General features: G+C 45.0%; 1 protein-coding gene across 9 annotated transcripts in view; it reads left to right on the top strand.

Annotated features, from left to right (window-relative positions):
- The window catches only part of DYRK1A (dual specificity tyrosine phosphorylation regulated kinase 1A), a 143,921-nt gene that overhangs the window by 71,442 nt on the left and 45,374 nt on the right, over positions 1–27,105 (top strand). The window lies entirely within an intron of this gene.

Below are 27,105 nucleotides of genomic sequence, written 5' to 3'. Positions count from 1 at the left end.
TGCCTTGTAGGATTTCTCCAAAATGGTCGTGTTTAAGAATCTGGTTGAATGTATGGAAATGCATTTACATAAGGTTTTGAATAGGTGGGGGGAAAAGTTGAAATGCTGATGGCAGCAGCTGTTAGGAAAACTCCTATCTGTGTAGTAGAAACAAATGCGGTGCTGTTACTGTATTCTGTGTGTATTGCGACTGGATTGCCTTTAGAGTGAAAAGTAGAATATGATTTTAATCCTTTATAGTTCAAGTTAATTTTGTTCTAAACCTGAAAGTGTTAACAGCAACTTGAAAATGTGACAAAGCTCAATTTTATTTCTTGTTTATTACTTGTTTTCCTATTGGACAATTGAAAGTAGCTCTGCCCTGGCAACTGAAATCGGCTATTTGCATAACCTCGTTTGATTGGCTAGCGGTCTGACTAACAGTTCCAATCATATGGTGTCGGTTTGGTGGTAGGCTATGCTAATTAGCCGCTGTTGCTGGGGTTCAGGATGGTTTCTGTGTGCTGTTCTGCTGCATTGTGTTGCCTGGTGAGAGACATTGATAAATGAGTGTTTAATGATCTGCAGCAGTTCCCACTCACTGCGGGCAGGCGGATTTTAGAACAGAAGTGGAAATAAGGATTTAATTGCTCTGTTAAATACCTGTAACTAAAATATGGGTGTTAAATTATAGAAATTAAGTGGTATAAAATCTTTATCTGACTTAATAGTTTATAACAGAATCAGGAAATACCTTAGCTTTGTTTTTCTCTTAAAATACAACTCTTAGGTAGCAGTACTTACGCAGGCATTCTAAAGTTCTATTTAGTGAAAGTGATCTTTTTTCTTTCAGATTGAAATAGTTCTGTCACAATAAGTAGCGTATTTGATTTTCCTCATTATTTTGACCTTTTAGAAAGATGTATGTTTGTTTTATATAAATTGATACAAGCTTTTTGGGGGGAATGTATTTTGTGCTACCCATGCAGTGTAGGCAATAGGAGCATGAACTTGAATTCCCTGTTTGTGTTGTCCTTTTCAGTTTGAAGATCAGTTTGCTATTCAGCACCTCCTGCTATTACTACCTTCCTAATTTAAGTCAGATGTTTTAACTCTTACGAGTACTGCTATCTTTAGTTTACATTAAGTTTTTATTTGGTGCTGCTTGTTGGGAGGTTCTTCGGGAAATGGAAAACTCAGTTCTTTGCTCAAGGGCTGTGAATGAAGAGTGAACACATGCAGTATGAGGTCTGAATGTAAGATGACCATACAGGAGTGCTGTGCAGATCTGTCTGGAAGGGTAGAAGGAAAACACCAGCAGGCTGTTAGCCTGTAGGGACGTGGAGAAATGGATTGAGTAGTCTAGGAAGGTCTTAGAGGAAGCATAGATCTTCTGTTAAGGTTTTAAATATGATTCAGGATTCAAATAGCTGAAGAGTTAGGGGGTGGAAGAACATTTTAGGGTGAGGAATAGAAGAGCAAAAGCAACATTTCTAATACTGGATTCTCAAATGCAGTTGGTTGCAACTGCATTGTGTTTTAGGTGTTTCCGCGCTTGAGCCTCCAGGGAGGCTGGAGTCACTCATTTCCTTCAAGTGGAGGAGGCATCTTCGCGTCCAGCTAGCCTTCAGCTCTGTACTTGCTGTGTCTGTTGGTGAAACACAGAACTCTTCTACCTCCCTCCCCTTGGCCCTAAAGCAGTGAAACACAGTCACTGAAAATAAATCTTTGTGAATTTAGATGTTTTTATTAGATTTTCTAAAAAGTTTACCCGTTTAATTGTGCTGTTCTTTATTTAAGAGCCTAAGTTAGACAGATGAACTAATTGGGACACTCTTACAATCCTGCAAAGAACAAAAACAAAAATCAAACCTTAACGTGTGATTATTAATTAGGCATAGTACTGGAAAAGTAGTTTCCAATAAATTTAAAGAGATGCTTTATTCAGACACAGAGTCTGAGAGAACTGATAACTTACTGGAGGTGTGTGAGGTGTGTCTGTCTGTAACTGCTACAAGGCGGAGTACTGGTGCTGCCAGAGGTAGACACTGGGAGAGGGAGCGATTTTTGGGAGATGGTATTTCACACGGTCTTACAGAGCAGATAGGATTTTCACAGGTCACGTGGGATGGAAGTTGAAGTTTCTGTATGCCTTAATGTAATCCTCCTCCTCTCCCCCCAGCCTGTCCCTAGCTAACTGTAGAAATGCTTTTTTTTTTTTTTTTTTTGGACAGGCAGAGTTAGAGAGAGAGACAGAGAGAAAGGTCTTCCTTTTTCCATTGGTTCACCCCCCAAGTGACTGCTAAGGCCCCCACGTTGTGCTGATCGGAAGCCAGGAGTTCCTGGTCTCCCATGCGGGTGCAGGGCCCAAGCACCTGGGCCATCCTTCACTGCACTCCCGGGCCATAGCAGAGAGCTGGACAGGAAGAGGAGCAACTGGGACAGAACTGGCGCCCCAACTGGGACTATAACCCGGTGTGCCAGCGCCGCAGGCGGAGGATTAGCCTGTTTAGCCGTGGCGCCGGCTCTGTAGATATGCTTTTTGTCATGAATCATTACTTCACCTTTTCTAGAATTTTATCTAAATAAAATCAGACGTTTTCCTTTTCGGGCCTTTGTTTTACTTAGTGTGATTTTTTTTTAGTGTCTTTGTGTTATATATAGTTCATTTCCTTTATAGCTGAGTAAGTAGTTCATTGTGTGGCTGTACCACAGTTTATCCATTTACTTGTTGATGGACATTTGGGTTGTTTGCAGAGTTGTTAAGGACAAAGCTGCTATGAGTATTAATATACTGCTCTTCATATGGATGAATATTTCTCTTTACAGTGGAGTGACTTGATAGCATGGTGGGCATATGCTTTAAGAAAACTGCTGATTTGCCGGCGCTGTGGCTCACTAGGCTAATCCTCCGCCTAGCAGTGCCGGCACACCGGGTTCTAGTCCCGGTCGGGGCGCCGGATTCTGTCCCGGTTGCTCCTCTTCCAGGCCAGCTCTCTGCTGTGGCCCGGGAGTGCAGTGGAGGATGGCCCAAGTGCTTGGGCCCTGCACCCCACGGGAGACCAGGAGAAGCACCTGGCTCCTGCCTTCGGATCAGCGCAGTGCGCTGGCTGCAGCGTGCCGGCCGCGGCAGCCATTGGAGGGTGAACCAACCTCAAAGGAAGACCTTTCTCTCTGTCTCTCTCTCTCTCACTGTCCACTCTGCCTGTCAAAAAATTAAAAAAAAAAAAAAAAAAAAAAGAAGAAGAAGAAGAAGAAAACTGCTGATTTGTTTCCAGTGTGGTATCACCATTTTACCCTCTCCCCAGCGGTGTAGGACAGTTTTAGTTCCTGTCTGTCTTGCTGTATTTGGTGGTCGGTCTTTATCATTTTAGACCTTGTACAAGTTACGTAGTGATGCTTCATTGTGGATACCAGTTAGTGATGGCTGAAGCTGGCCATCTTTGCGTGTGCAAATTTGCCCTCCACGTCCTCTTGAGTGAAGTGCTTGTTCGGATCTTTGGTTAATTTTTGTTACTGTGGTTTGAGCTTTGCGTTTTCTTACTTATTTTGGATATAAGTCCTTTATTGAATATGTGATTCGCACAGAATTTTCTTCTGTTCTTTGGCTAACCCTTTTTCTCCTCTTAGAATTGTCTTGAAGATCAAATGTTTTAAATTTTTTATTAAGCCTAATTTATCAGTTTGTTCTCTTATGAATCATGCCTTTGAAAAAGCTTTTCCCTAATTGTCACAGCACCACAAAGATTTAGTTCTGTGGTTCCCCCCCTAGATTTACAGGTTTAGATTTTATATTTCAGTCTGTGATCCATTTGGAGTTAATATTATAGATGGTGCTGCAGAGTGTAGATCGGAGATCACTTTTTTTTTTGGACAGATGCTGATCTAGTTATGGTAAAACTGTTCCAAGAATTGTCCTTTCTCCACTGAATTGCCTTTGTACTTCTGTTGAAAACCAGCTTTCTGTATATGTGTGGGATGGTTTGAGAGGACTTATTAATGTTTGTCTTTGATATCAGTGCTGTAGTATATTGATTACTGTAGCCTTATAATACGTCTCATAGTAAGGTAGTGTTGACCCCACTGCTTTTTTTTTTTTTTTTTCCCTTTTTTAATTTGGGAGTTAAAAGTTACAGATAGAGAGGTCTTCCATCCACTGGTTCACTCCCCAAATGGCTGTAACGGCCAGAGCTGGGCTGAGCCAAAGCCAGGAGCCAGGAGCTTCTTCTGGGTCTCCTACATGGGTTCAGGGGCCCAAGCACTTGGGCCATCTTCCACTGCTTTCCTAGGTCATTGGCAGAGAACTGGATTGGAAGAGGAGCAGCTGGGACTCAAACCGATGCTTATATGAGATGCCAGCTCCACGATACCGCAGCACCGACTCAACCCTGCTGCTGCTTTTTCAGTATTGTTATGACCCGTTGATGTCTTCTACCTTTCCAAATGAATTTTCAAATTATTATTGCCTTAGCCGTTCCAGAAAGCCTGTGTCAGCCTTAATGGGATTGAACTGAATTAACAGACAGTCTGTGGAACACTTGATATATTAACAGTACTGAATCTTTGGATCCATGCGTGATCCCTGTCTCAATTTATTTAGATTTTTCCTCAGTTTCTGTAATTTTTCTAATTTTTCCAATAGCTCGTTCACATATTTTGTCAGTTAAGTCTAATATTTTATGCTTTTGGTACTAGCAAAAATGATTTTTAAATTTCCCTTTCAGATTTTTCACTACTAGTGCATTGAAATATAATTGATTTTTATTTATTGATCTTGTATTCTGCAGCCTTGCTACTTGGTTTTTTGTTGGATTCCATAAGATTTTCTACATATGAATTTCAAAAATGTTTTGCACCAAAATAAACTTTTAATTCCTTTTCCACAAACCTTTTGTAGTACTCATAGATAATCATGTTTCCTGTTGCCTGTGATTAAAGATAGCTTTACTTTTTCCTGTTTGGTTACCTGCCTTACAGTACTGGCTGGAACCTGCATGGGACATAGGAAATACGTGGAACATAGAACACAGGCAAGGAGAAGTCTTCTTTTACCACGTGGTGTTAGCCATAGAGCTGCTTTTGTGTATGTTCGTTTTGTTTGTTTATAGATCACAGCCCTGTATCAGGTTAAGGAAGACGCCTTCTGTTTTTAGTGTGCTGAGCTTGTTTTTTGAAATCAAGAATGGATGTTGATTTGTCAAATTTTTTTGTCTCTGGGATTACCATGAGTTCTTTCTCAGAGAATCTCAATCTTTCTGTCTCTCTTTTTAAAGATTTATTTATTTTGAAGGCAGAATAACGGAGAAAGAGGGAGAGACAGCGGTCTTCCATTTCACAGGTTCACTCCCCAAATGTCTGAAACAGCCGAGGCTGGGCCAGGCTGAATCCAGGAGCCAGGAGCTTCATTTGGGTCTCCCACATGGGTACAGGGGCCCAAGTAAAGGGACCATCTTCTGCTTTCCCAGGCACTGGACTTGAAGCGGACTTGAAGTGGAGTAATTGGGACTTGTACTGGCAGTTGGTGGTTTAATGTGCTATACCACAGCACCGCCTGGTCTTTATCTCTTTTTATACATTATTGTTATTATTTTTAAAGATTTATTTATTTGAAAGGCAGAGTTATGGGGGGGGGAGGGAAGGAGAGAGGGAGAGAGAGAGAGAGAGAGAGAGAGAGAGAGAGAGAGAGAGAGATCTTTCATCCACTGGTTCACTCTCACATGTCCAGGAGCCAGGTGCTTCTTCCAGGTCTCCCACACGAGTGCAGGGGCCCAAGGAGTTGGACCTTCTTCTACAGCTTTCCCAGGTCATAGCAGAGAGCTGGATGGGAAGAGGAGCAGCCAGGACTCAAACCAGCGCGCATATGGGATGCCAACACTGTAGGGGATGGCTTTACCTGCTTTGTCACAGCGTCAGCCCCTAGCAGAGTTCTTTAGACTACAGTACACTTTGATATTAATATAGCCATTCTGCCTTAATTTTGATGTTAGCATGATAATGCCCTTCCCAGCTGTTCAATTGTGTTTTGATTTGGGAGGGAGGGAGAGAGTGAGCAGCCACATAGAGATCTCACATCCACTGGTCACTCCCCTGATTCCCTGCAGCGGCCATGCTCAGGCCTGTGGTAGAGGCAGAGCCAGAGCCAGGAATTGAACCCCCTGGACACTCAGATGTGGGACTGGGGCATCTCAGCTGCTAGGCTAAGCACCTGTCCCCTCTCCTTTTGTTTGTGTTTGAAATGTGTTTCTTGTAGGCAACATAAAATCGTGTGGGTTTTTTTTTCTTCCCAATCCAAAAATCTCTGTTTTTCAGTTTTGATATTTAGACCATTTGCATTTAATGTGATTAGTGGTATGTTTGGTTGAAATATATCTTTTAATTTTCTGTTTGCCTCTCCCTTCCCTCCCCACCCCCCGCCTTTGGCTTAGTTGTGTGATATTTATGACTTGATGTTTTCCCTCCCTCTTTCTGGTGCTGCTGCTGCTGCTGCTACTGCTTCTTCTTCTTCTTCTTCTTCTTCTTATTATTATTATTATTTTAATTGAGGGGCTGCTCCTTACCTGTCACAGTCTACTTTCAGGTGATAGATCATTTCACAGAGGACACTACATTCCTTGCCACTGTATTGGCTTTATCATACTATATCTAATATATTTGAAGTTCTCTCATCCTAGTCTTTTCAGTGAGTTTTCACAGATTTTGTTTGTGCATATGGTATTCACACTGTCTTATTTAAACAATTAAATGAAAAAACAAATTTAAAAAATCATGTAGTTTTTAAAAAGTGATTTAATTCTTTTGTGTGTGTCCATAGTTCTGGTGTAATTTTTCTTCATTCTGAGCATTTGTTAAATTTTTTTGTAATGCAGGTCACTAGTGACACATTGTTTCACCTTTTGTACTTGTGGAAATGTCTTGTTTGCTTTTGACAGATATTTTCACCAGCTGTAGAATTCTAGGTGGTCAGGTTTTTTTAGTAATTTAAATATTTTACTCTACTGTCTACTTACTCGTAGTGTCTCTTACTAGAAGTCTCCTGTTCTGGCTGGCACCGTGGCTCACTAGGCTAATCCTCAGCCAGCGGCGCTGGCACCCCGGGTTCTAGTCCCGGTTGCTCCTCTTCCAGTCCAGCTCTCTGCTGTGGCCCGGGAAGGCAGTGGAGGATGGCCCAAGTGCTTGGGCCCTGCACCTGCATGGGAGACCAGGAGGAAGCACCTGGCTCCTGGCTTCGGATTGGCACAGCGAACCGGCCACAGCGGCCATTGGGGGGTGAACCAACGGAAGGAAGACCTTTCTCTCTGTCTCGCTCACTAACTCTGCCTGTAAAAAAAAAAAAAAAAAAAAAATCTCCTGTTCCTTTGGGTGTAGCTCTCTCATCTCCCCCCAGCTCCTTTAAAGGCTGTTCTGCTTGCGTTCAGTGTTGGGCGGTGTGTGCTGTGCTAAGTCGCTTTCTTTGTGCTTGAGGTTCCTACAGTTCTGGGGCTGTTGATCTGTAGTTTCTGCCAGATTTGAAGATTTTTTTCGGTTGTTTGTTCTCCCCCTGTGTATCTGGGCCTTTACTTACATGTACGTTAGGGTGTGTGAGGTTATCCCAGAAATCAGTGAATGTCTGTGAAATACTGTATTTCTCCAGTTTCGGGTTTTCTGTTTTGACACCCAGTCTCAGTGGTTAAGTCGTCATTTGCAGTCCTGAAATAGCTGTTCCTGCTGTGTCTTCACAACCCATAGTCTTCCGCAGTGTCACTGTAGTCACTCCTGTCCATCCTGCTCCTGTCTCTCCGATTGTATCTTTTCTTTCTGCAAGTTCAGTTTGGGTGCTTAAATAGCAGTTTCCCTACCTAGCTTTAGATATTTGATTATGTGGAGTACAGTTAGAATGTGTATTACAATGTCCTTGTGTGTGAATTGTGGCAGTTCTGTTGATTCTGGGATTTGCATTGATCCACACCCTGTGCCCGCCGCCATCCCACCCGGTTGTGTTTTCCTGCTACTCCGCACGCCTGATAAAGTTTTGATTGTGTACAGCTCTTTGTGAGTTTTGTTGGACGTTGAGTCCTTTATATTCCAGCAACTTTTCTTGATGTTTATTCAGAAATAGACAACTTGGAGATCTTTTTACTCTTCCATTGCAGATTTTGTAGGTGTTTCGGCCAATGATAATTGTTCCCAGTGGGGAGAAAATACTGCCCTGTGTAATTTATCTGATGCTCTGTGGGTCTTGATGCTTCGCAGTCTGCTTGGTGGGTCTTTGTCCTCGCTTCTGGGGTTTTGCTGGCAATCCTGGGCCTCCCCAGGCTTCCAGGGGATGCATCACCCCCATCTCTGCCTCCATCCTCACTTGGTGTTCTCCCCTGTGGATGTGTGTCTATGTGTCCAAATTTCTCTGTTTTATAAGAACACTAGTCATGTTGGATTAGTGCCTACCCTGATGACCTCATCTTAACTAATTACATCTGCAGCTAAACTGTTTCCAAATAAGGTCACATTCTGGGGTGCCAGGGGTTAGAATTTCAACATGTGAATTTTAAGAGGACACAGTTGAACCTTGTAGCCCTCCTCCTCCTCGCCAAGGCGTGTTTTCTTTGTGTGCCACTCTGTGTTCTTGGGTGTGTACCTGTCTTCTCACAGCTTGCTATGCCACCGTTTCCTTTCCTCTGCTTGTCTTGCTTAAAAGACAGTTGCTAATTCGATGTAATTTAGAAGATTTAAAAAGCTGTGCTTTATTGTGAATATTTATGTAGATAATTCCTGTATGTACAACATTACTGGACATGTTTTAGAAGAATTAGATGGGGTCTGTCCCCCCCCCCCCCACCTGTAAGACTTTATAACTGGTGGTTACTTGAAGTGAATTCCCTCATAAGTAGTGTGTGTGAGCCATCGAGTTGGAGGATTGAGACATTGTGAGCGACATGGGTGGCTTCAGGAGGGATTGCAGGTTTAGTGTTTGGAGTTAGAGAATTCATTTGAGTGGAGTTTATAGTAAGTCTGGCATAACCTGATTAACATTAATTCAGCCAATCAAGTATAGAACCTTTTCCTGGGATTCGAAGTATACCTGCAAAAATACCAGTCTGCCTCTATCCTATGGACCTCACTTTGCTGTGACCAATTAGGAGGTGAAACAAGAGAGAAAATGAAGATGAAGGGTTTTCCTAAGGAACCTAGAGAGAACGTGGAGAATGATTACTCATGCAGGGGACAGGATGGGGTTTTTAGAAAATGTCAAGCCTGGATGAGTGGGAGAGGATTGTTAGTAGAAATGGAGAGCCAGGAAAAGGTATTTGTCATTGCAGAAGAGGGAGAAAGTAGTTTGCTTCTTGGGAAAAATGGGGAAAGGTCTAAGTAGAAATTTCAGATTGCAGAAAATTCAAAATTAATGGTGAATTGGTAGACATTCTTGCTCTGCCACGAAAGGGTGGCAGGTGAGAGCAAAGAGCTGGGTGGATGGGGACACGAATTGTGATTTTTCTGGTAGATGATGTACTAGATATGTTTGAAGAAAGATTGAAAGTAGAGAAATGGGAGGTGACATTGAGGTGATGGCTGACTTTTTCCAGAGGAGGAAAGCAGGGCACAGAGGAGTGAGGAGAGGTACCTGCAGCTCACAGCCAGCGCGGGGGGCCAGGGTCAGCCCTGGAGCCCCAGCCCTGGGGCCTGTTCTCTGTGGCACCATGTCCTGCTGCCTCTGCTATGCTGTTTTCAAGAACCCATTCACTTATTTTATATGTAGTGTTTCTTTGAGGGAAATTAATGTTATGAAGTTACAACATTAGCCTCATTTGTTACATTCTCTAACTTTTCTTGCCTCTCAGTTTACTCATTTTACATAAAATGGATTACACAGCCCTGTCTTGTTTTAGCCCTCTCCAGAGAAATAATGTCTCTGGAAGCATGGCCTGTTAACTTCTTGTAGAACACATTGAAGTAAATGCAGTACTGTTACAATAAATGCTGCAGTGGGTGCGACTCAGGAAACAAAGTTAATACATTGCTTTAGGAGAAATTCATAATGAAAATATCATTTCCATTTTTTTTATCCTATTTAATGAAAGTCATTGATGGGGAAATTGGCACTGCTTTCCAGATGTTAACATATTCCTACATCTCCATTATATAGGGATCTCTACTGAGCCTTGGAAAAAGTTAGGATCACACAGTGAATTAGTGGAGCTGAGGCTACAGTGGGTTTACTCTGTCTAGTGTGGTGTTTGTGGAGTGCATGTTATAAGCTGACGTTACTATGGAGATCTACAGTGCTAAGTCCTGTGCTGGTACTACTGCTTATGGCTGACAGAAAGGCGGCAGTTTTGTTCTCGATGTACTTATTTAATTTTTTTAAGATTTTATTTTATTTGAAAGTCAGAGTTACAGAGAGAGAGGGAGAGACATGGAGATCGAGATCTTCCATTCGCTGGTTCACTCCTCAAATGACAGCAGTAGCTGGGGCCAGACCAGGCTGAAGCCAGGAGACAGGCGCTTCATTTGGGTTTCCCAGGGGGTGGCAGGTGCCTGTGTACTTGGACCATCTTCCACTGCTCTCCCAGGCGCATAAACAGGGAGCTGGATCAGAGTGGAGCAGGGCACATATAGGATGTGAGCATCTCAGGAGGCAGTTTGATCTGCACCACAGCTCCTGCCCCCGTGTGTTTACTGTGGTCTCCGGGTATACATTCTGTGTGCGTTAAGGTAGGTCAGCTGGTGTAGCAGACATACCTAACGTTTTAGTACATGTTTGTTTCTAATGACTATCACATGAGAAGGTAACGGCACTGTTCTCCAGTTATTTGGAGACCAAACTGTTGACATATTTCCTGTCTTAAATATAACATTATCCAAAGGTTGTCCTGGGTTTTGAGTCGTTGAATGGAGGTAGCCTGGAAATTTGCTCTTGGGAAGTTTTGGTGGATCAGGCCTGCTAGTGCTGTGTTTACTTCTATTGCCATTCCATTGACCCTCTTTGGTCACGTGGCTCTGCTAACTGCAAGGGAGGCTGGGGACGTAGTCTGTGTCAGTCAGGAAAAGAAATGCTTTTAGGTATCAATTAGCAGTCTCTAGATGTGGAAATGTAGTGACTATAAACATCACCAGCAACATTGGCATGTGGTGTATCTCAAGTCTGCATAATTACTTTCTTAGCTTCCCTTGATTTTGCTGAAGTGTCCCTCCCCCGTCACTCCACACTGGAGGATTGTGTCCTCCATTGTTCATTTACATGTGATATTCAGATCGCTTGGGTGTGGTCAACAGAAGCCCATCCCTTTCTAACTTGAGCAGAAAATGAATTGATTGCAAGGTTAAAAGTCATTCCACAGAATAGAATCAAAAGCTGGAGACTGCTAGAAAAATAAGTGCCGTCCGGAGTGGCAGGTTAGGGGACACAAGCGGGCCTGATTGATCCATAGGTCAGTCCAGGTAGGGGCTGTACCTGGTGTGTGGCATGGAATTGCTGCGTGAACCTCAGCCTTCCTGCCCCCACTGAGGACGTTCTCTCTCCCTGCCTCTCTGCCTCTCTGCCTCTCTCCTTCTCTCCATCTCTCTCTCTCTCTCTCTGTCTCTCTCTCACCACACCTTGTAGCAGTGACCTCCCAGGATTCCAAGTCCTGAGCAGAAACACGAGACTGTCCAAACTTGGGTCATGGACCAAGCCTTGGAGATTGTTATTGCTTGGCTTTTGTACTAGGAGGCATGGCTTTCCTGCCTCCCATGATTCCTGTCTGCAAGCTAGTCAGATGTCAGGTGCCCCCAAAATGACAGATACCTGCTTGAGAGCCTTTTCATCAGGAGAAGTATTTTGTAGGGTAGGAGATTGTGTTCCTCTTGATTTTGCTACTGCCCATTTGGGGTAAGTTTTTTTTTTTTTTTTTTTAAGATTTATTTACTTATTTGAAAGAGTTACACAGAGTGAAGGAAAGACAGAGAAAGGTCTTCCATCTGCTGGTTCACTCCCCAATTGGCTGCAACAGCCGGAACTGCGCCCATCTGAAGCCGGGAGTCAGGAGCTTCTGGGTCTCCCATGCAGGTGCAGGGGCCCAAGCGCTTGAGCCATCTTCTACTGCTTTCCCAGGCCATAGCAGAGAGCTGGATTGGAAATGGAGCAGCCGGGACTCAAACCAGCGCCCATCTGGGATGCTGGCATTGTAGGCGGTGGCTTTACCTGCTATGTCACAGTGCTGGCCCCTGGAATAAGTTGTTTAATCTCTTGATTGCTGTTGCCCTCTGTGTAAGTTGAGATGGGGGATTTAGATGTCTGACAGTGTCTGTTCACTTATTCACTGATTGAGTAAATACTTAGTGAGTGTCTCTTATGTGTTGGCAAAAAGAATTGAGTACCAGACCCTTAGCTATTGTGGGGGGCCTGCGAGCAGAGTCGTCATTCTAGTACAGGTGGGTGACGTGTTCGAGCAGTCCAGCCCCGATGCTGTAGGACCTCCCAGGGAAGAATGTTGTGGCAGGGGATGCAGGGCTCACTCTGCTGCTTTCACTGGTTCACTCATTGTCTACTTTAAAGCCTTTGTGTTGTTGCAGTTGTGGGAACATAGCAGTACATGAGACCAGTGCCCTCCCTCCAGGGCACTAATTGTGGGGGTATACTGAAAATTGTAGCCAGCAGCCTGCTTGGTACTGTGGCGACTTGGAGCAGCACGCTAAGGATGGAGCAGGGGAGCAGTTCCCTTTAGGACTGTGGGAAGTTTCTTAGACCAGATGACATTTGCTCTAGTTCCTAGACTTTGAGCTCAAGATTTCAAGGAGCAGAAAAGAAGAAAACAGGGATGTGTGCTGGCGCGGTTGCAGAATGGCGATGTTAGTCCATCAGATGGGAAGGGCTGTCCTGGGAGAGCAGGAGAGCACGTGGGGCCAGTGCAATGGCAGATGTTGACTCTTCCCCAGAAGCCTTTGGGTGTTTAAAGTGTCGCTGAGTTGACACTTTTTTCAGGCCATGAGCTTCGATGGCAGTGGGGAGAATGAATGGAAGGCGCAGGGTCTGCGTAAGAAGTTTCTGCAGAACCTCCCCCCGGGCCGGCATCTCGTAAGATCTCTAACAGAGTGTGGGAATAAGCAGCTGGGTTTGTGAGACATTCCGGAGGCCATAGTCCCAGAATGTGGTCAGACTGGAGTAAAGGGATTGGAGAGGTGGAACTGAACAAGTGAATAAGACTGAGTGGATAGATGGGTGGAGATGCCGTTTATAGAACTGGGTCAGACTTGGCGCTCCTGCCTGCTCCCAAGCCTAGGCAGATGTGGTTAAATATAGTATGCCGCGCTTTCCAGCTGAGGCTGAAGTTAGCTTTGGAATCTTTTCTATAACAGTGAGTGCTCCAGCCAGCCACTGCCGGTCGGGTGCACTTCACTGCTGAGGGCCATGCATGGGAGGGAGAGTGGGGGAAGAATCTCACCACTTCTGGTCCCCTTTGGCCCTGTTTTATTTTCTTCAGAACACTCATCACTTTCTGCAATTGTCACATTCCTTTTTATCTGTTGTTTTTGTTATTGTCTGAGGATTCCATCCCCCAGGGAAACACAGTGCGTGCCAGAACGCCTGGGTCTCACCTGTCGTCCTCACCTTCACCTCCTGAACGCTGGTAACAGTGTTGAGAATGACACTGTCCAGTAGACACACAGTAGAAACCATTCACGTTGTTAGATTATCTTTACCAGTCCTATCTAGAAAAAAGTAAGAAGTCTATGGAAATATTATTTTAATTTGGAATTTGAACAGATGATAATGAGATTGTTCACTCCTTTTTTTGTACCTCTTTGAATCTTGTCGTTATACATCGATAGCATGTCTTAGCTCTGACAACCTCGTTTCAGGCGCTCAGTAGCCACGTATGACTGTTGGCTGCCACACAGAATGGTGGAGGTCTGAAGTATAGCAGGTATTCGGTAAGTGTTAAATAAATGAATTTGAGATGAGAACTAAAGGCTGCATATAGAATCGAGGAAGGAGTCTGTTTCCCTGGGGAGGCAGTTGAGCACATTGATGTGTTAACGCTAGAACTGGGAGAGTGAGCCGGGAGAGAAGAGGATGTGGGACACTAGCTGGAGGAAAACGGGCCTGGGGAGGTCGTGAGTGGGCCGGAGATCTGCAGCCTGTTGCTGCCTGTGTCTTGCCGTCTCATCTCTTTTGAAGAGCGTCTTCAGTTACATTTTAGAGAACTAAACCCAAGTTGTTTAGCATAATTTTTTTTTAAAGATTTATTTTATTTGAAAGGCAGAGTTAGAGTGAGGAAGAGATAGAGATATCTTCCATCTGCTGTTCACTCCCCAAATGGCTGCAACGGCCAGGGCCAGGCCAGGCCAGGCTGAACCCAGGAGCTTCTTCCATGTGGTGGGTCTCCCTGTGGGTGGCGAGGGCCCTGGGACTTGGACCATCTGCTGCTGTTCTCCCAGGCACATTAGCAGGGAGCTGGATGGGAAGTGGAGTAACCAGGGCTTGAACCGAAGCCTGTATGAGAAGCCAGCATTGCAGGCCGTGGCTTAACTTTTTATACCACAGTACTAGTGCCTAGCATAAACTTTTAATTGGATTGTATTTACTATTCCCTGCATTTTAGATATTAGATAGTTTAGGGTCATTTTAAAAGCCCTTAAGTATTTTCCTTGATGACTTAAAAGACAAAACATTTATTTTTTAGTCAGGAGGTTGGAAAAATGCTATTGGCTTGTACCAGTGTTTTTACTTTGGGTACCATTCCACTAGAAAAAAGTACTTTCTATATGAAAGTTTTTATTGACTCAGATTCTTGTCATTGTTTTTGTTGGGAATTACATAAAGTCTATGTATTGCATGTGTCTGAACATTTCTCCCAAATGGTGCTGGTTAAGACGCCACGTCCCATATCAGAGCGTGAGCTTCAGTGTCCTCTGGCCGCACCTTGGCTTCCTGCTAATGCCGACATTTAGTGGCAGTGGTGGTGGTTCAAGTAGTTGGATTCCTGCCGCTCTGCTGGGAGACCTGGGTTGAGTTCCTGGCTCCTGGCTTTCGCCTCCAGGTTGTAGAAGACATTTGAGGAGTGAACCAGTAGGTGGACTCTCTCCCTTTGTGTCTCTGCCTCTCAAAACAAAACACCAAAGACTTCCTCAGAAAGGGTGCTTTGGAGATGTGGGAGGGAGGGGCGGTCTGTGTATTTTGACAAAGGGACAGCGATCCTGTGCGTTATTTGCGAGGGGCTCGGGCTGTTTGGACAGGTGATGTGTTTTTTTCAGTATCACATAGCTGACCTCAGGAGCCAGGACTGCATAGGCTCTGGACCTGTGTGCCCTAGGCCAGCTTTCACTTTCTCTGCCACAGCCCTTTGCTTTCTGTTGGGACAGTCTTAGCTGTTGCATGCCTGGTGAGATGAGAGCTGCTGGGATGCACTAAGAAGCTGCCTTTGGGTTCCGAGTGCAGGACATTAGGAGAATCAGCATCCAGTTTAGCCCTGCTCTGACTTTGTGGTAGTCACCACTCTTCCCGGTCGCCTGACCTTCCATGCGTACACAGGTTTCCAAGTCCTGTCAGGTCTGATCTCTCCTCTCTTTCCTCTCCTGAAGGTCTGGGTCCCATGCCTGGCCTGTGGAAGTAAGCACCTAACTGACCTCTGCAGTTACTCTGTTTGCAATCAGCACTGTTGTCTCCATATGCCAGATACCATGCTAATTGTTAACTCTTTAATTTTCTTAGGACTCTTGAGATTTAAGTACTGTTATTAAACCATTCTGCAGATGGAAAGGTAGACACACATTTCACTTATGCAGTCATGCAGTGGCCAGCTGGTGCTCCTGAGTGGCCACATTGAATCCAGACACTTCAGAGTGGTCGTTACTGTAGCTAAAAGCCTAACTGGAGCTGACACCCTGCAAAGCCTGTTCACAAAATCCGAATTCCTCCCTCAGGCTGCCACCTAGGCTCCTTTGACCCTGCCTACCTTTCTGGCCTTAATCTGCTCCCCCATCTGTATGGTCTGTTCTCCAGCCGAGCTTGAGCTGGTATGTAAACCTCTACTTGAAAGAGAGCCGGTGGTCCCCTAGGCAGAACCACTGAAGGAGCAGTGTGGGAGGACTAGCAGAGAATGTGCTGGAGGGAAGCTGCGGCCTCTGGCGGGAGCGTCGGCCGCTGTATTCTCCCGGGTGCTCTTGTGAGCTGGCCACAGGACTCACGGGTGCTAAGTAACTAGCTCTTCATTTTAAAATTTTTGTTATTATTTGAGAGGCAAAGAGAGAAGGAACATACGCTGATTCACTCCCTAGATGCCCACAACAGCCGGGAACTCAGTCCGGGTCTCCCACAGGGATGGCAGGAACCCAGTGATGTGAGCCATCGCCATTGCTTCCAAGGGTCTCCATTAACAGGAAAGTGGAGTCAGGAGCTGGAGCCAGGCACTTTGATATGGGCTGCAAGTGACCCATCTGGTGTCTTAATTCCAAGGCTGAATGTCTGCCCACTCTGATTTTTTAGGTAATTTCTAAAATTTGATATAAAGTTTATTTTTTCTTGGACTCTATTTTTTAAAAATTTAATTGTGCAGTTTTGTGAAGTACAGTGTGATACTTCAACAGGTTTACCTGTGTGTAATCACCAAATCTGGTAGCTAGCATTTGCGTCTCCTTAACCTTCAAGCTTCTCAATGAACATGTGATTGCTGGACTTCAGAAGATTGGTTCTGGGCGTCCTTATTACGCTCCTCTTTGGCCAGCAGCCTGTTTTCACCAGAGTTTGGGAAGGACATTCTCAAGCAGGATGCTGTTTCTTAGGAACCTGCTGGCTCTCTCCCCGTCGTCTTTCCTCTGCGAGGGCTGCACAGTCTTGTCTTTGAGGAGGGTTTCCCACAGGTCGCAGTGGTAGAGCAGGTAGACCTGGACATGCAGTCCCGGGAGTGCCGTGTGGGCACTGTGGACTGGGGGCTGCCACACTTACGGCTGCTCGGGGCTCTGCACCTCAGTTTCTTCCCACGTAGAATGTAACAAATACTGCCATAATGCAACCGAATCCATGAGGCTTTGAGGGTATAAGGTATGCTGGAGCAGTCTGGCATGGAGTAAGGGTTCAGTGAATGTTATTACTGAATCTTTACTTTGTTTGTAACTGCGAAACTACCCAAAGACTCTGATTAATGGTCCTAGAAACCTGTTTTATCCATGCTGTTACTGAGGGTATTTTTTCTGGTTTTGTTTGAGGTTAAAGATTAAATCTCACTGTTATTTTACTACTTCCTTTTTGTTGCTTTGTTATTGCTTTTTAAGAAAAGATGTATTAATTTATTTTTGAAAGAGTTACAATGAGAGAGAGGAGAGGAGAGAGAGAGAGAAATCGATCTATCTGTTGGTTCACGCCCAGATGACCACAACCCCCAGGGCTGGGCCAGTCTGAAACCAGGAGCTTCAACTGGGTCTCCCATGTGGGTGGCAGGGGCTCAAGCACTTGGGCCATCTTCTTCTGCTTTGTTCAGGCCATTTGCAGGGAGCTGGTTGGGACGTGGAGCAGCCGGGACAAAAACTGGTGCCCATATGGGATGCTGGCATTGCAGGCGGTGGCTTTAACTGCTGTGCCTCGACACTGGCTCCTATTGACTGGTGATTAGTAAGTTTGAAAGTATGTCTGTGCACTTACTGGTTTGTGAGAATAAGTTTTTTCTTCTCCTTTCCCCTTGCATCCCCCTTCTAGTAGGAGTGAGGGACTCTGGTGTTTTTAGCTGTATTGTAAAAGTGCTTTCTTTGTATGTTAAGGATATTCTAGAACCTTTTGGACCATAACATTTGATGGATCATTTTGGTTTAGTGTAGAACTGAGATACTGCTCAGTGAGTTAACTACTTTTGCATAGTATATAAGAGAGAGGAAGGAGGGAAAATTATAAGCTTTAAAATTATGTGCTTGTTTACTCCCTAAATATACATTTAATGAAGGGCTACTTTTCTAATAAATTTTAGAATCGTTGTTGAACAATTAATTTGCCTGTGCTTAGCTTTTAAAATGTCTCTGGTCAGATGAGTATCTTGCCCTGTAAGTAGTTTGTAATGGAAAATTCCCATAAATATACTGTGTTTTAATTGGAATTACCATGCCAAATGAGTGCCTCATTGGATAAATTTAAGTATTAAACTGCAATTCAATATAGGTGCTCAAGTACTTAACTGAGCTTAAAAATGTCTTCTGTGTTGAACAGCTGGTTAGCTCTACCTAAAAAAGAGTAAGTAAGGAGTCTGTGCATGGACCCCTCTTTTCTCCCTGGGAAGAAAGAAGGGGAAAAGTTTAAAAAAAATCCCCCCCTCAGCTGCTGTTGCTGTGTCTGCTTTTGAAGAAGACAGAGGCGGAGATTAGGGGAGGCTGGAGGCGGTTTTCTTCCCAGGAAGCCTTATGCGCTTGAACCTTGGTAGCATCTCGAGACCCTTAGAGTAGCAGGGCTGTGGCCTTGTGCAGGTCCCGGGCTGCGGTAGGTACCACTTCTACCTGCGTCGCATTGCAGGCTGCCTCCTGCTGGAGGGAAAGCAGCAGTAAGCAGGAGCAGGCCCGGTCAGCTCCGCACATGCAGTGGTGTGGTGCTGTGGCCTAACGGGCCTGGCTCTGACAAGACTGCCATTCAGGGAGCTGCAGTCTCGGTGGGGCGGCAAGTTTTCGGTCATTACGTTTATACACACACACACACACGTGTGTGTGTGCATATTATTTAAAAATTGGATTGTTTTTACTGTCTTTGTTTAGATTTTTAAAAAATGAACTAAGTTGGAGTCTTATGTATCATTTGTTAAAAATCTCTCCTTTAAACTTGAATCCGAGACTCCAGGTCACCATGTAACATTTCCTATCTGTGGTGTTTGCCAGGGGAAAGAGGACTTTGGGTTTGTATGTGATTGGATGGGATGAGTCCTGTTGTTTCACATGAGAGGAGATGGACTGACTGCAGGCTGTGTTGATACAGGTCCCAAGGCAAGCAAGAAGAATTTCTTCGCTCCAGCGCCATGTATTTCTACATAGCACACTGAACTTGCCAAATGGGTTTCTTGTTTTGTCTTGTAAGCAGGTCTGCGAAGTGTGCGTCACTGAGGCATCTGAGAGGCAAGGCACAGGCGCGGTGTGCGGATGAGCAGCCGCAGCCTTACTGGCACGTCTCTGTTGTGGGTGCTCTCCCTCAGCGGTCGCACAGGCGACTGACCGTGCAGAAGCTCTGATGACTGAAATGGCAGGGGCCTCGACCTGGAGTTGCCCATCAGGCTTGCATTTAACGGTTTCATGTGCTGATGACCGCTTTTGTGTGTGTGTGTGGTTTTTTTTTTTTTTTTAAGATTTATTTATGGGGGTCGGCACTGTGGTGTAGTGGGTAAAGCCGCTGCCTGTGGTGCTGACATCCCATATGGGCACCTGTTCAAGTCCTGGCAGCTCCACTTCCGATCCAGCTCTCTGCTATGGCCTGGGAAAGCAGTAGAAGATGGCCCAAGTCCTTGGGCCCCTGCTCCTGTGTGGGAGATGCAGAAGAAGCTCCCAGCTCCTGGCTTCGGATCAGCCCAGTTCCAGCCATTGAAACCAACGAGGGAGTGAACCAGCGAATGGAAGGCCTCTCTCTCTGCCTCTCCTTCTCTCTCTGTGTAGCTCTGACTTTCAAATAAATAAATAAATCTTTTTTTTTTTTTTTGACAGGCAGGGTTAGTGAGAGAGAGAGAGTCAGAGAGAAAGGTCTTGCTTTTCCATTGGTTCACCCCCTAAATGGCTGCTGCAGCTGGCGCGCTGCAGCCGGTGCACTGCGCCGATCAGGAGCCAGGTACTTCCTCCTGGTCTCCCATGCGGGTGCAGGGCTCAAGGACTTGGGCCATCCTCCACTGCCTTCCCCGACCACAGCAGAGAGCTGGACTGGAAGAGGAGCAACCGGGACAGAATCCGGCGCCCCAACTGGGACTAGAACCCGGGGTGCCGGCGCCGCAGGCAGAGGATTAGCCTAGTGAGCCGTGGTGCTGGCCTCTTTTTTTTTTTTTTTTTTTTTAAAAGACTTCTTCATTTGAGAGGAGAGAGAGGGAGAGAGATCCTCTTTTCTGCTGGTTCACTCCCCAGATGGCCGCAAGGGCTAGGGCCCAGCCAAGCCAAAGTCAGGAGCCAAGGACTTTTCTGGGTCTTCCAAATGGGTGCAGGGACCTAGAGACTTGGGCCATCTTCCGCTGCTTTGCCAGGCACATTAGCCCTACCATCCACTAGTTCATCACCCAAAAGCCTACAACAGTGGGGGCTGGGCCAGGAACGCAATCCAGGTCTCCCACGGGGGTGGCAGGAACCCAACTACTGGAGCCATTACTTGCTGCTTCCCAGAGTACACACTAACAGGAAGCTGGAGCTGGGACTGAGCCAGGACGTGGACCAAGGCTGATGTGGTATGTGGGTATCTCAGGTGGCTGCTCAACCCCTGTGGCACAGCATGTGCCCCATGGTGAACTTTCTGAGCAGTTGGGTCATGTCTGTAGAAGACTGAATATTACTGTTTTGGCTAGGGGGATGTGTGTGTGCGCACGCGTGTGCCTGTGTGTGGGTTGGAAAAGTACCTGCGTTCTGTAGTGACATATATTGGCCACTAGAGGGTAATAAGAAACCAGTTGCTTCTTCCCTGACATTAGATCAGTTACTAGCTACTCCCTATTAGCTATGCACATAGTCCCTTTGTAGTTTCACTTTAATTTATATCAGTATTCATATGTATTTAATTAATACAGTGGAGTCACACTATACACTCCGTGCTTGAGGTACAGAAGTGAGCAAGATGACTGATGAGCAGTAGCCGTAGCCTGTCCTTTGATGCGACTGTTCTTTATTCCTGACTCCTGAGTCCCTTGTTTTCAAAGTATTTTTTCACTCTTACCCCTTTCAACTCCCTCCTCCCTTTCTCCACTGTTTCTTCATAGTCTAAGCATTCCTGATGGACTGAGTTTGTTCTTTGAGAGAACAGTTACTGAGTACCGCCCTGTTCCGGCACTGTTCTCGGTGCTGGTGATGCCGTGGGACACACACCTGCCTCACTCTCGGACTGGGCTCCTCATGTGCCTGTATTTCAGCTGTCCCTTCGGCTCCTGTCCTCTTCACAAGGGACCTTGCAGGTTTCTCCCTTGTAAGCTGGGCCACCCGCCACCCTTCTCCTTAGAACCTTGCCGTGCTAAGAGCTTCTGTATTTGGATACTATTGTTTTACCTGAATTACCTCCTTTTTGTCAGTTATTCTTTCATTTAGCTGTTTCTCTTTTTAAACTCTGATATGGAATAATAATGGCACAGGAATGATCCCCTGGCAACATTCTCACTAACACGCTCAAGTTCGCTAAGTCGTGCACATTGCAACCCACAATAGCTGTTTGGACTTGTTGTTTTACTCATTGTCTTCTCCTAGGCTTATTTGCTGTTCCCTCTGTGTGTCCCACTATCTTTTTGGGTCTTACCATGTCCCAGTGTTTGAGATCTCTCCGTGGCTGTTGACTAAATGCTGCTCCCTTTTAATACTATGGTCTCTACCTATTACAGTTTTTCGGTAAACAATAGTACTTGACTGAAGTGAGAAAATTATTTTTTTTTTTTAAGTAAGATACTTAACAACAAACCTTCTATGAATTTGAATTTTTAGGAATTCATAGAAACGTGCTCATGGTAAAAATGATCCCCACAGTTGAGAAGGATGTAAGTAGTGCGTGAGACCCAGCATGCGTGCATTGCCCAGCTTGCTGTTCACACTGTCTGATAGTAATTACAAATATTCTGGTATTGACCTCCAGACAGATAATGATTTTGAAGATTGTTTTATGTTAAGTATGTTTATTATACGTTGTTAACATCTGGTATTGTGATGTGTATTTTATGTTCCTGGGCTAAAATGTAATAGCTAATTTTTTGTTTAGTTTAATAATAAAGATTATGTGTAACATGGTAGATACCAAGTTGAACCATACGAAATTGTGTTTTGTAGACCAAATTGGGTCGACTATCAGCAATTTCAAAGGATTCCATGTGATATTTTATTATCATTTTTGCTGTAATCTGAACTGTATCCTTTTTTCCCATTACATTTAAATTAAAAGGGAAGATAGAAACCTAGAGTGAAAAATCATGTGATTTGCTTAGAAAGTGGGGTTGATAAGAGAGCAATGCCCATATCGGTCTGTCTTGTTTAAGTCCATCATAGGAAAGGCTGGCTGAATGAGTGGCCGTATGGGGGATGTCATGCATGGCACCTGAGCTAAGAGAGGGGACAGTGCACACGCGGCAGGCACCCCTGTAGGCAGGGTCACCAGTGTCCCTGAGCTAAGAGGGGACAGTGCACACGCGGCAGGCACCCCTGTAGGCAGGGTCACCAGTGTCCCTGAGCTAAGAGGGGACAGTGCACACGCGGCAGGCACCCCTGTAGGCAGGGTCACCAGTGTCCCTGAGCTAAGAGAGGGGACAGTGCACACGCGGCAGGCACCCCTGTAGGCAGGGTCACTAGTGTCCCTGAGCTAAGAGGGGACAGTGCACACGCGGCAGGCACTCCTGTAGGCAGGGTCACCAGTGTCCCTGAGCTAAGAGGGGACAGTGCACACGCGGCAGGCACCCCTGTAGGCAGGGTCACTAGTGTCCCTGAGCTAAGAGAGGGAGGGGACAGTGCACACGCGGCAGGCACCCCTGTAGGCAGGGTCACCAGTGTCCCTGAGCTAAGAGGGGACAGTGCACACGCGGCAGGCACCCCTGTAGGCAGGGTCACCAGTGTCCCTGAGCTAAGAGGGGACAGTGCACACGCGGCAGGCACCCCTGTAGGCAGGGTCACCAGTGTCCCTGAGCTAAGAGGGGACAGTGCACACGCGGCAGGCACCCCTGTAGGCAGGGTCACCAGTGTCCCTGAGCTAAGAGGGGACAGTGCACACGCGGCAGGCACCCCTGTAGGCAGGGTCACTAGTGTCCCTGCTGCCCCTTCCAGAGGCTTCATTCATCTTTCGCTTTACTAAGTAGCTGATTGTTACTAGCTGTGTATGGTAGATGGTGTAATAGCTTCAAATCCCAGAAATGCAAAACAAAAATTATTAGTCCACATTCAGATTACCCCCACAAAAATTTACAAGAACATTACATTGTCACCTAGCACACCAATCTTATACATAGGAATATGTTTTGGGCTTAATATTGGGGAAGAAAGTCTTTTAGTGTGTTATGCAGTCAGAATACAGCTGTTGTATTAGTCAAACAGCTTGTCTTAGGTGCTACTCAAAACCGTTGGCTTCATTCGGTGGCTTCCTAGAGATTTAGACTCTGAAGGCCTAACTACATCTACTGAATCAGAATCTGCATTCTAAACAAGAATCAAAGACAGTTTGTCAGCTTACTGAAATTTGAGAAGTGCTGTTCTAGCTCATGAATGACATTGTGGCTCCCATGAGACAATGCCAGTGTAGCCCCCAGAAAGTAAGTACTTGTTGAATTTAATGCATGATTACTGAATCTAGGTTGAGAAAATGAACTAAGATTCTCATCATCGTTGTCGCCATTGAAGAGCCGCCTTTCTTGATGTAACCCTTTCCTGGCTATCTGGCTAGAAGGATTATCATCTACCCTTCCAGATGCATCCTGGAGTCAGAGTCTGCTCGTACCACGTGGTCAGTTTGATGTCTCATGAAAACATGTAGTATAATTGAGAGCTTATGAAAATAGAACTTGAGGGGTTGGCACCGTGGCGCAGTAGGTTAATCCTCCACCTACAGCGCCAATATCCCATGTGGATGCCGGTTCTAATCCCAGCTGCTCCTCTTCCATTCCAGCTCTGTGCTGTGGCTTGGGAAAGCAGTGGAAGATGGCCCAAGTCCTTGGGCCCCTGCACCCACATGGGAGACCAGGAAGAAGCTCCTGGATCCTGATTTCGGATCGGCACAGCTCCGGCTGTTGCAGCCATTTAGGGGGTGAACCAATGGAAGGAAGACCTTTCTCTCTGTCTCTCCCTCTCACTGTCTGTAACTCTACCGCTGGAATAAATAAAATCTTTAAAAAAAAAACAAAATAGAAATTGATAATATATATAAATTAAGGAAGCAGATAAATTTTAGTGCGTAAAGAAATGTGTAATCCAATGTGACGTAAGGTAATTAAAAGTCATGTGTATGTGGGAACATAAAAAGCTTAGTTCAACACAAGAAAGGAACAAAGCAGTTGGAACAAACAGAAAGATTGTTGGTGTTCTCACATAATTAAAACCCAACTGCATGCTGCTTATAAGAAGAAGCATACCTAAAACATAAGGAAACAGAAAGATTGAAAGTAAAAAGATGGGCAAAGGCATACTATGCAAAACTTGAAGACATAGCTTGATGTAGTCATACTGATATCAGCAAAGCAAAAACATTGGAAATGAAGAGAACAGTTTATAATGATAGATTTTATTAATCAGGGAAGTGTAGCAGCTCTAGATTTGGGTTGTCCAGTAACATACCTTAAATGGGAGAGTTTTAACACACCTCTTGGTAACTGATGGAATAAGATGAGAGCAGGAATAAAACAGCGTGCACACACACACACACACACTAATTCTTGGTAAAATAAATAAAGTTTTACTGTGACTGATCACAAATAATAAAACACATAATAAGAATCTCGACCAATGATAATATTCATAATTATGAGCTAGAAAAAATACAGATCAGTCAAAAGTAGAATGGTTAAATAAATTATCAGTGTGTTCATATAAATGGGTAGAATAGAATTAAGTCAACAAACCCATTTAAGTGAAATTAGTTTTGGAGGCTAGGATAGCAGCACTCCCGGAAGAGGAAGGGGTTTGCTGTAAAGGATCACAGAGTAGTGTGCGTTTCAGAGATGTTCATCATTGTTTTTTCTCTCCGTCTCACAGGATGTTCCTGTTAGATAGTTGTTAAGGATGTGTGCTAATGAGACTCTTGTTTATAATGTTCCAATAAGTAAGTTTACAAGTAGTGTGAAAGGATCTTCATGGAAAATGCATATTTTGAAGAAATTATGCATGAATTTCAAAATTACTTCACATCAAAATAAAGTTACCCTTAATTCCATTTTTCCATCAAAACTTTTTAAAATTGCCTTGTATTCAATGAAGGCATTGGTGGTAGAACAGAGTATTTGTTTCATCTGCATGCCCATTTGTATTATCTCAACCTTCATGGCCTACTCTTTCCAGGATCATACATATTAGGGCACTTCAAAAATGTTGCAGAACAATGGAGGCCTGGTGTGGTGGCCCTAGGATAAACTGCTGCTATGACATGGGCACCCCACTTTGGAGAGCCAGTTTCAGTCCTGGCTACTCTGCTTCTGATCCAGTTTCCAGCTAATGCACCCGGGGAAACAGCAGAAGATGGCCCAGGTATTTTGGGCCTCTGAAACCCATGTGGGAGATCCAGGCTCCTGGCCTTTAGCATGTCCCAGGAGGGAACTGGCTGTTGTAGAGCCAGCGGATGGAAGACCCCTCTGTCTTTCTCCCTGTCGCTTTACCTAAATGAATTAGTGAATAAATATTTAGAAAGAGAAAAATGGGTTTAAAAGATAAGTTTATTTTGGTACAAAAAGTTGAAATCTGTGCGTAGTATTTTTTGCATAATACATATTTCCATGAAAATCCCTGATACTTGTATTTGTTTATAACATGTAGGTTTAAAGACTGTCTTTCCCTCTGTTATTTGGCGTTGAGGTTTCTGATTTATTTTTTTTTTGCTGTAAAAAACAGTGGGAGCAAAGTTGCTCCACGTAATTGAATCAACTGAATGTGTTTTCCGTTTATTTTTAAGTTTATGTATTTAAGAGGCAGAGTTACAGACAGAGGGAGAGGCAGAGAGATCTTCCTCCTCTGCTTCACTCCCCCAAAATGGCTGCAATGACCAGAGCTGGGCTGATCCAAAGGCAGGAGCCAGGAGCTTCTTCTGGGTCTCCCACATGGGTAGCAGGGGCCCAAGCACTTGGGCGGTCCTCCACTGCTTTCCCTGGCACACTAGCAGGGAGCTGGATTGGAAGTGGAGCAGCTGAGACCCGAACCAGTGCCTGCATGGGATGCTGATGCACTGCAGGTGGAGGCTTAACCTACTGTGCCCCAGTGCCGACTCCGTGTTTTTCATTTCTGAATAGTGAAATGATTAGAAAGGTCATGCTATCTGTCATCGTAGGTCCTCTGCTCTTTCACTCACTTAGCAGGTGTTTATTAGTCACGTAGTGTGGATCAGTTAGGGTCTCACAGCACCCGAGTCATGGGGAAAGACAGAAACTGCGCTCCAAAAGCTGTGCTCAGGGCAGGTGGTACTCAGACTTAAAGGGGTGCGGAATTCAGATGTGTGTCTTAGAACACTGTAGCCGTCCGTATGGAAGACACACAGAGCTACAAATAGGCAGAACAAAGAAAGCTGTTGGATACCTGTTTTGATAATCTTAGACCTGTGATAATGAGGATGGAAGAAAAGGTTGTATTTGAATGCTCTTGTACAAGGTGAAACCAGCAGAATGAGTGGCTGGTGGCAGTTTGCATGAGGTGAGCTATGGAGGAAAAAAATTCTAAGGCGATTCGTACAATTTGATTCTGGTCAACTGCATGGTATTTGCTGTGGGAGAAAATAGAAGCAGAAGTGTTTGGAGGGAACTGAGCTTTGTTTTCTTCAGTTTGCAGAATCTATGCAATATTCAAGTAGTGAGTCTGTGCTCTGCAAGAACAGGCGCCATGCCCATATCCTTAACTGTACATCACAGGATGCTCACGATGTGGCACTGTTAGTTACTGCAGATAATATCAGGCCATTTATTGTCAGTGCTGTTCTGAGTACTTCTCATGTGGTAGAGCGCGTCACCTTCAGTCTCCACTGCAGATAGGTATCACCGATACTAGCAACTAGCAGGAAGGTGGACGTGCACACCCGTGCAGCCCCTGGAGTGCTGTGGAGCTGGCATGTCTCCCCCTGGCAGCCTGGTTGAGAGCCGGTGTTCTCACTGTTGTACCAGTGCTGCTGCTGCGTGTGTTGGAAATAGTAGGCATCAGAAAAAGTGTCCTGGTGCTGGACAGTATGGTCTGTTGAGGGGTGGGAGCTAGTTCGTCCTGTGTCTAGATTGTTGACCTGAGTTGATGCTTTGTTTTTGCTGAATATAAGAACATAGGTCTCTTTTTGTTCTCTTGCTGAAGGAAGAATTACCTTTTATTAGTCAGCTACCAATA

Source organism: Lepus europaeus, chromosome 2 (assembly GCF_033115175.1).
Source record: "Lepus europaeus isolate LE1 chromosome 2, mLepTim1.pri, whole genome shotgun sequence".
Classification (NCBI taxonomy): Eukaryota; Metazoa; Chordata; class Mammalia; order Lagomorpha; family Leporidae; genus Lepus; species Lepus europaeus.
This window is presented reverse-complemented; position numbering and strand designations above follow the sequence as displayed.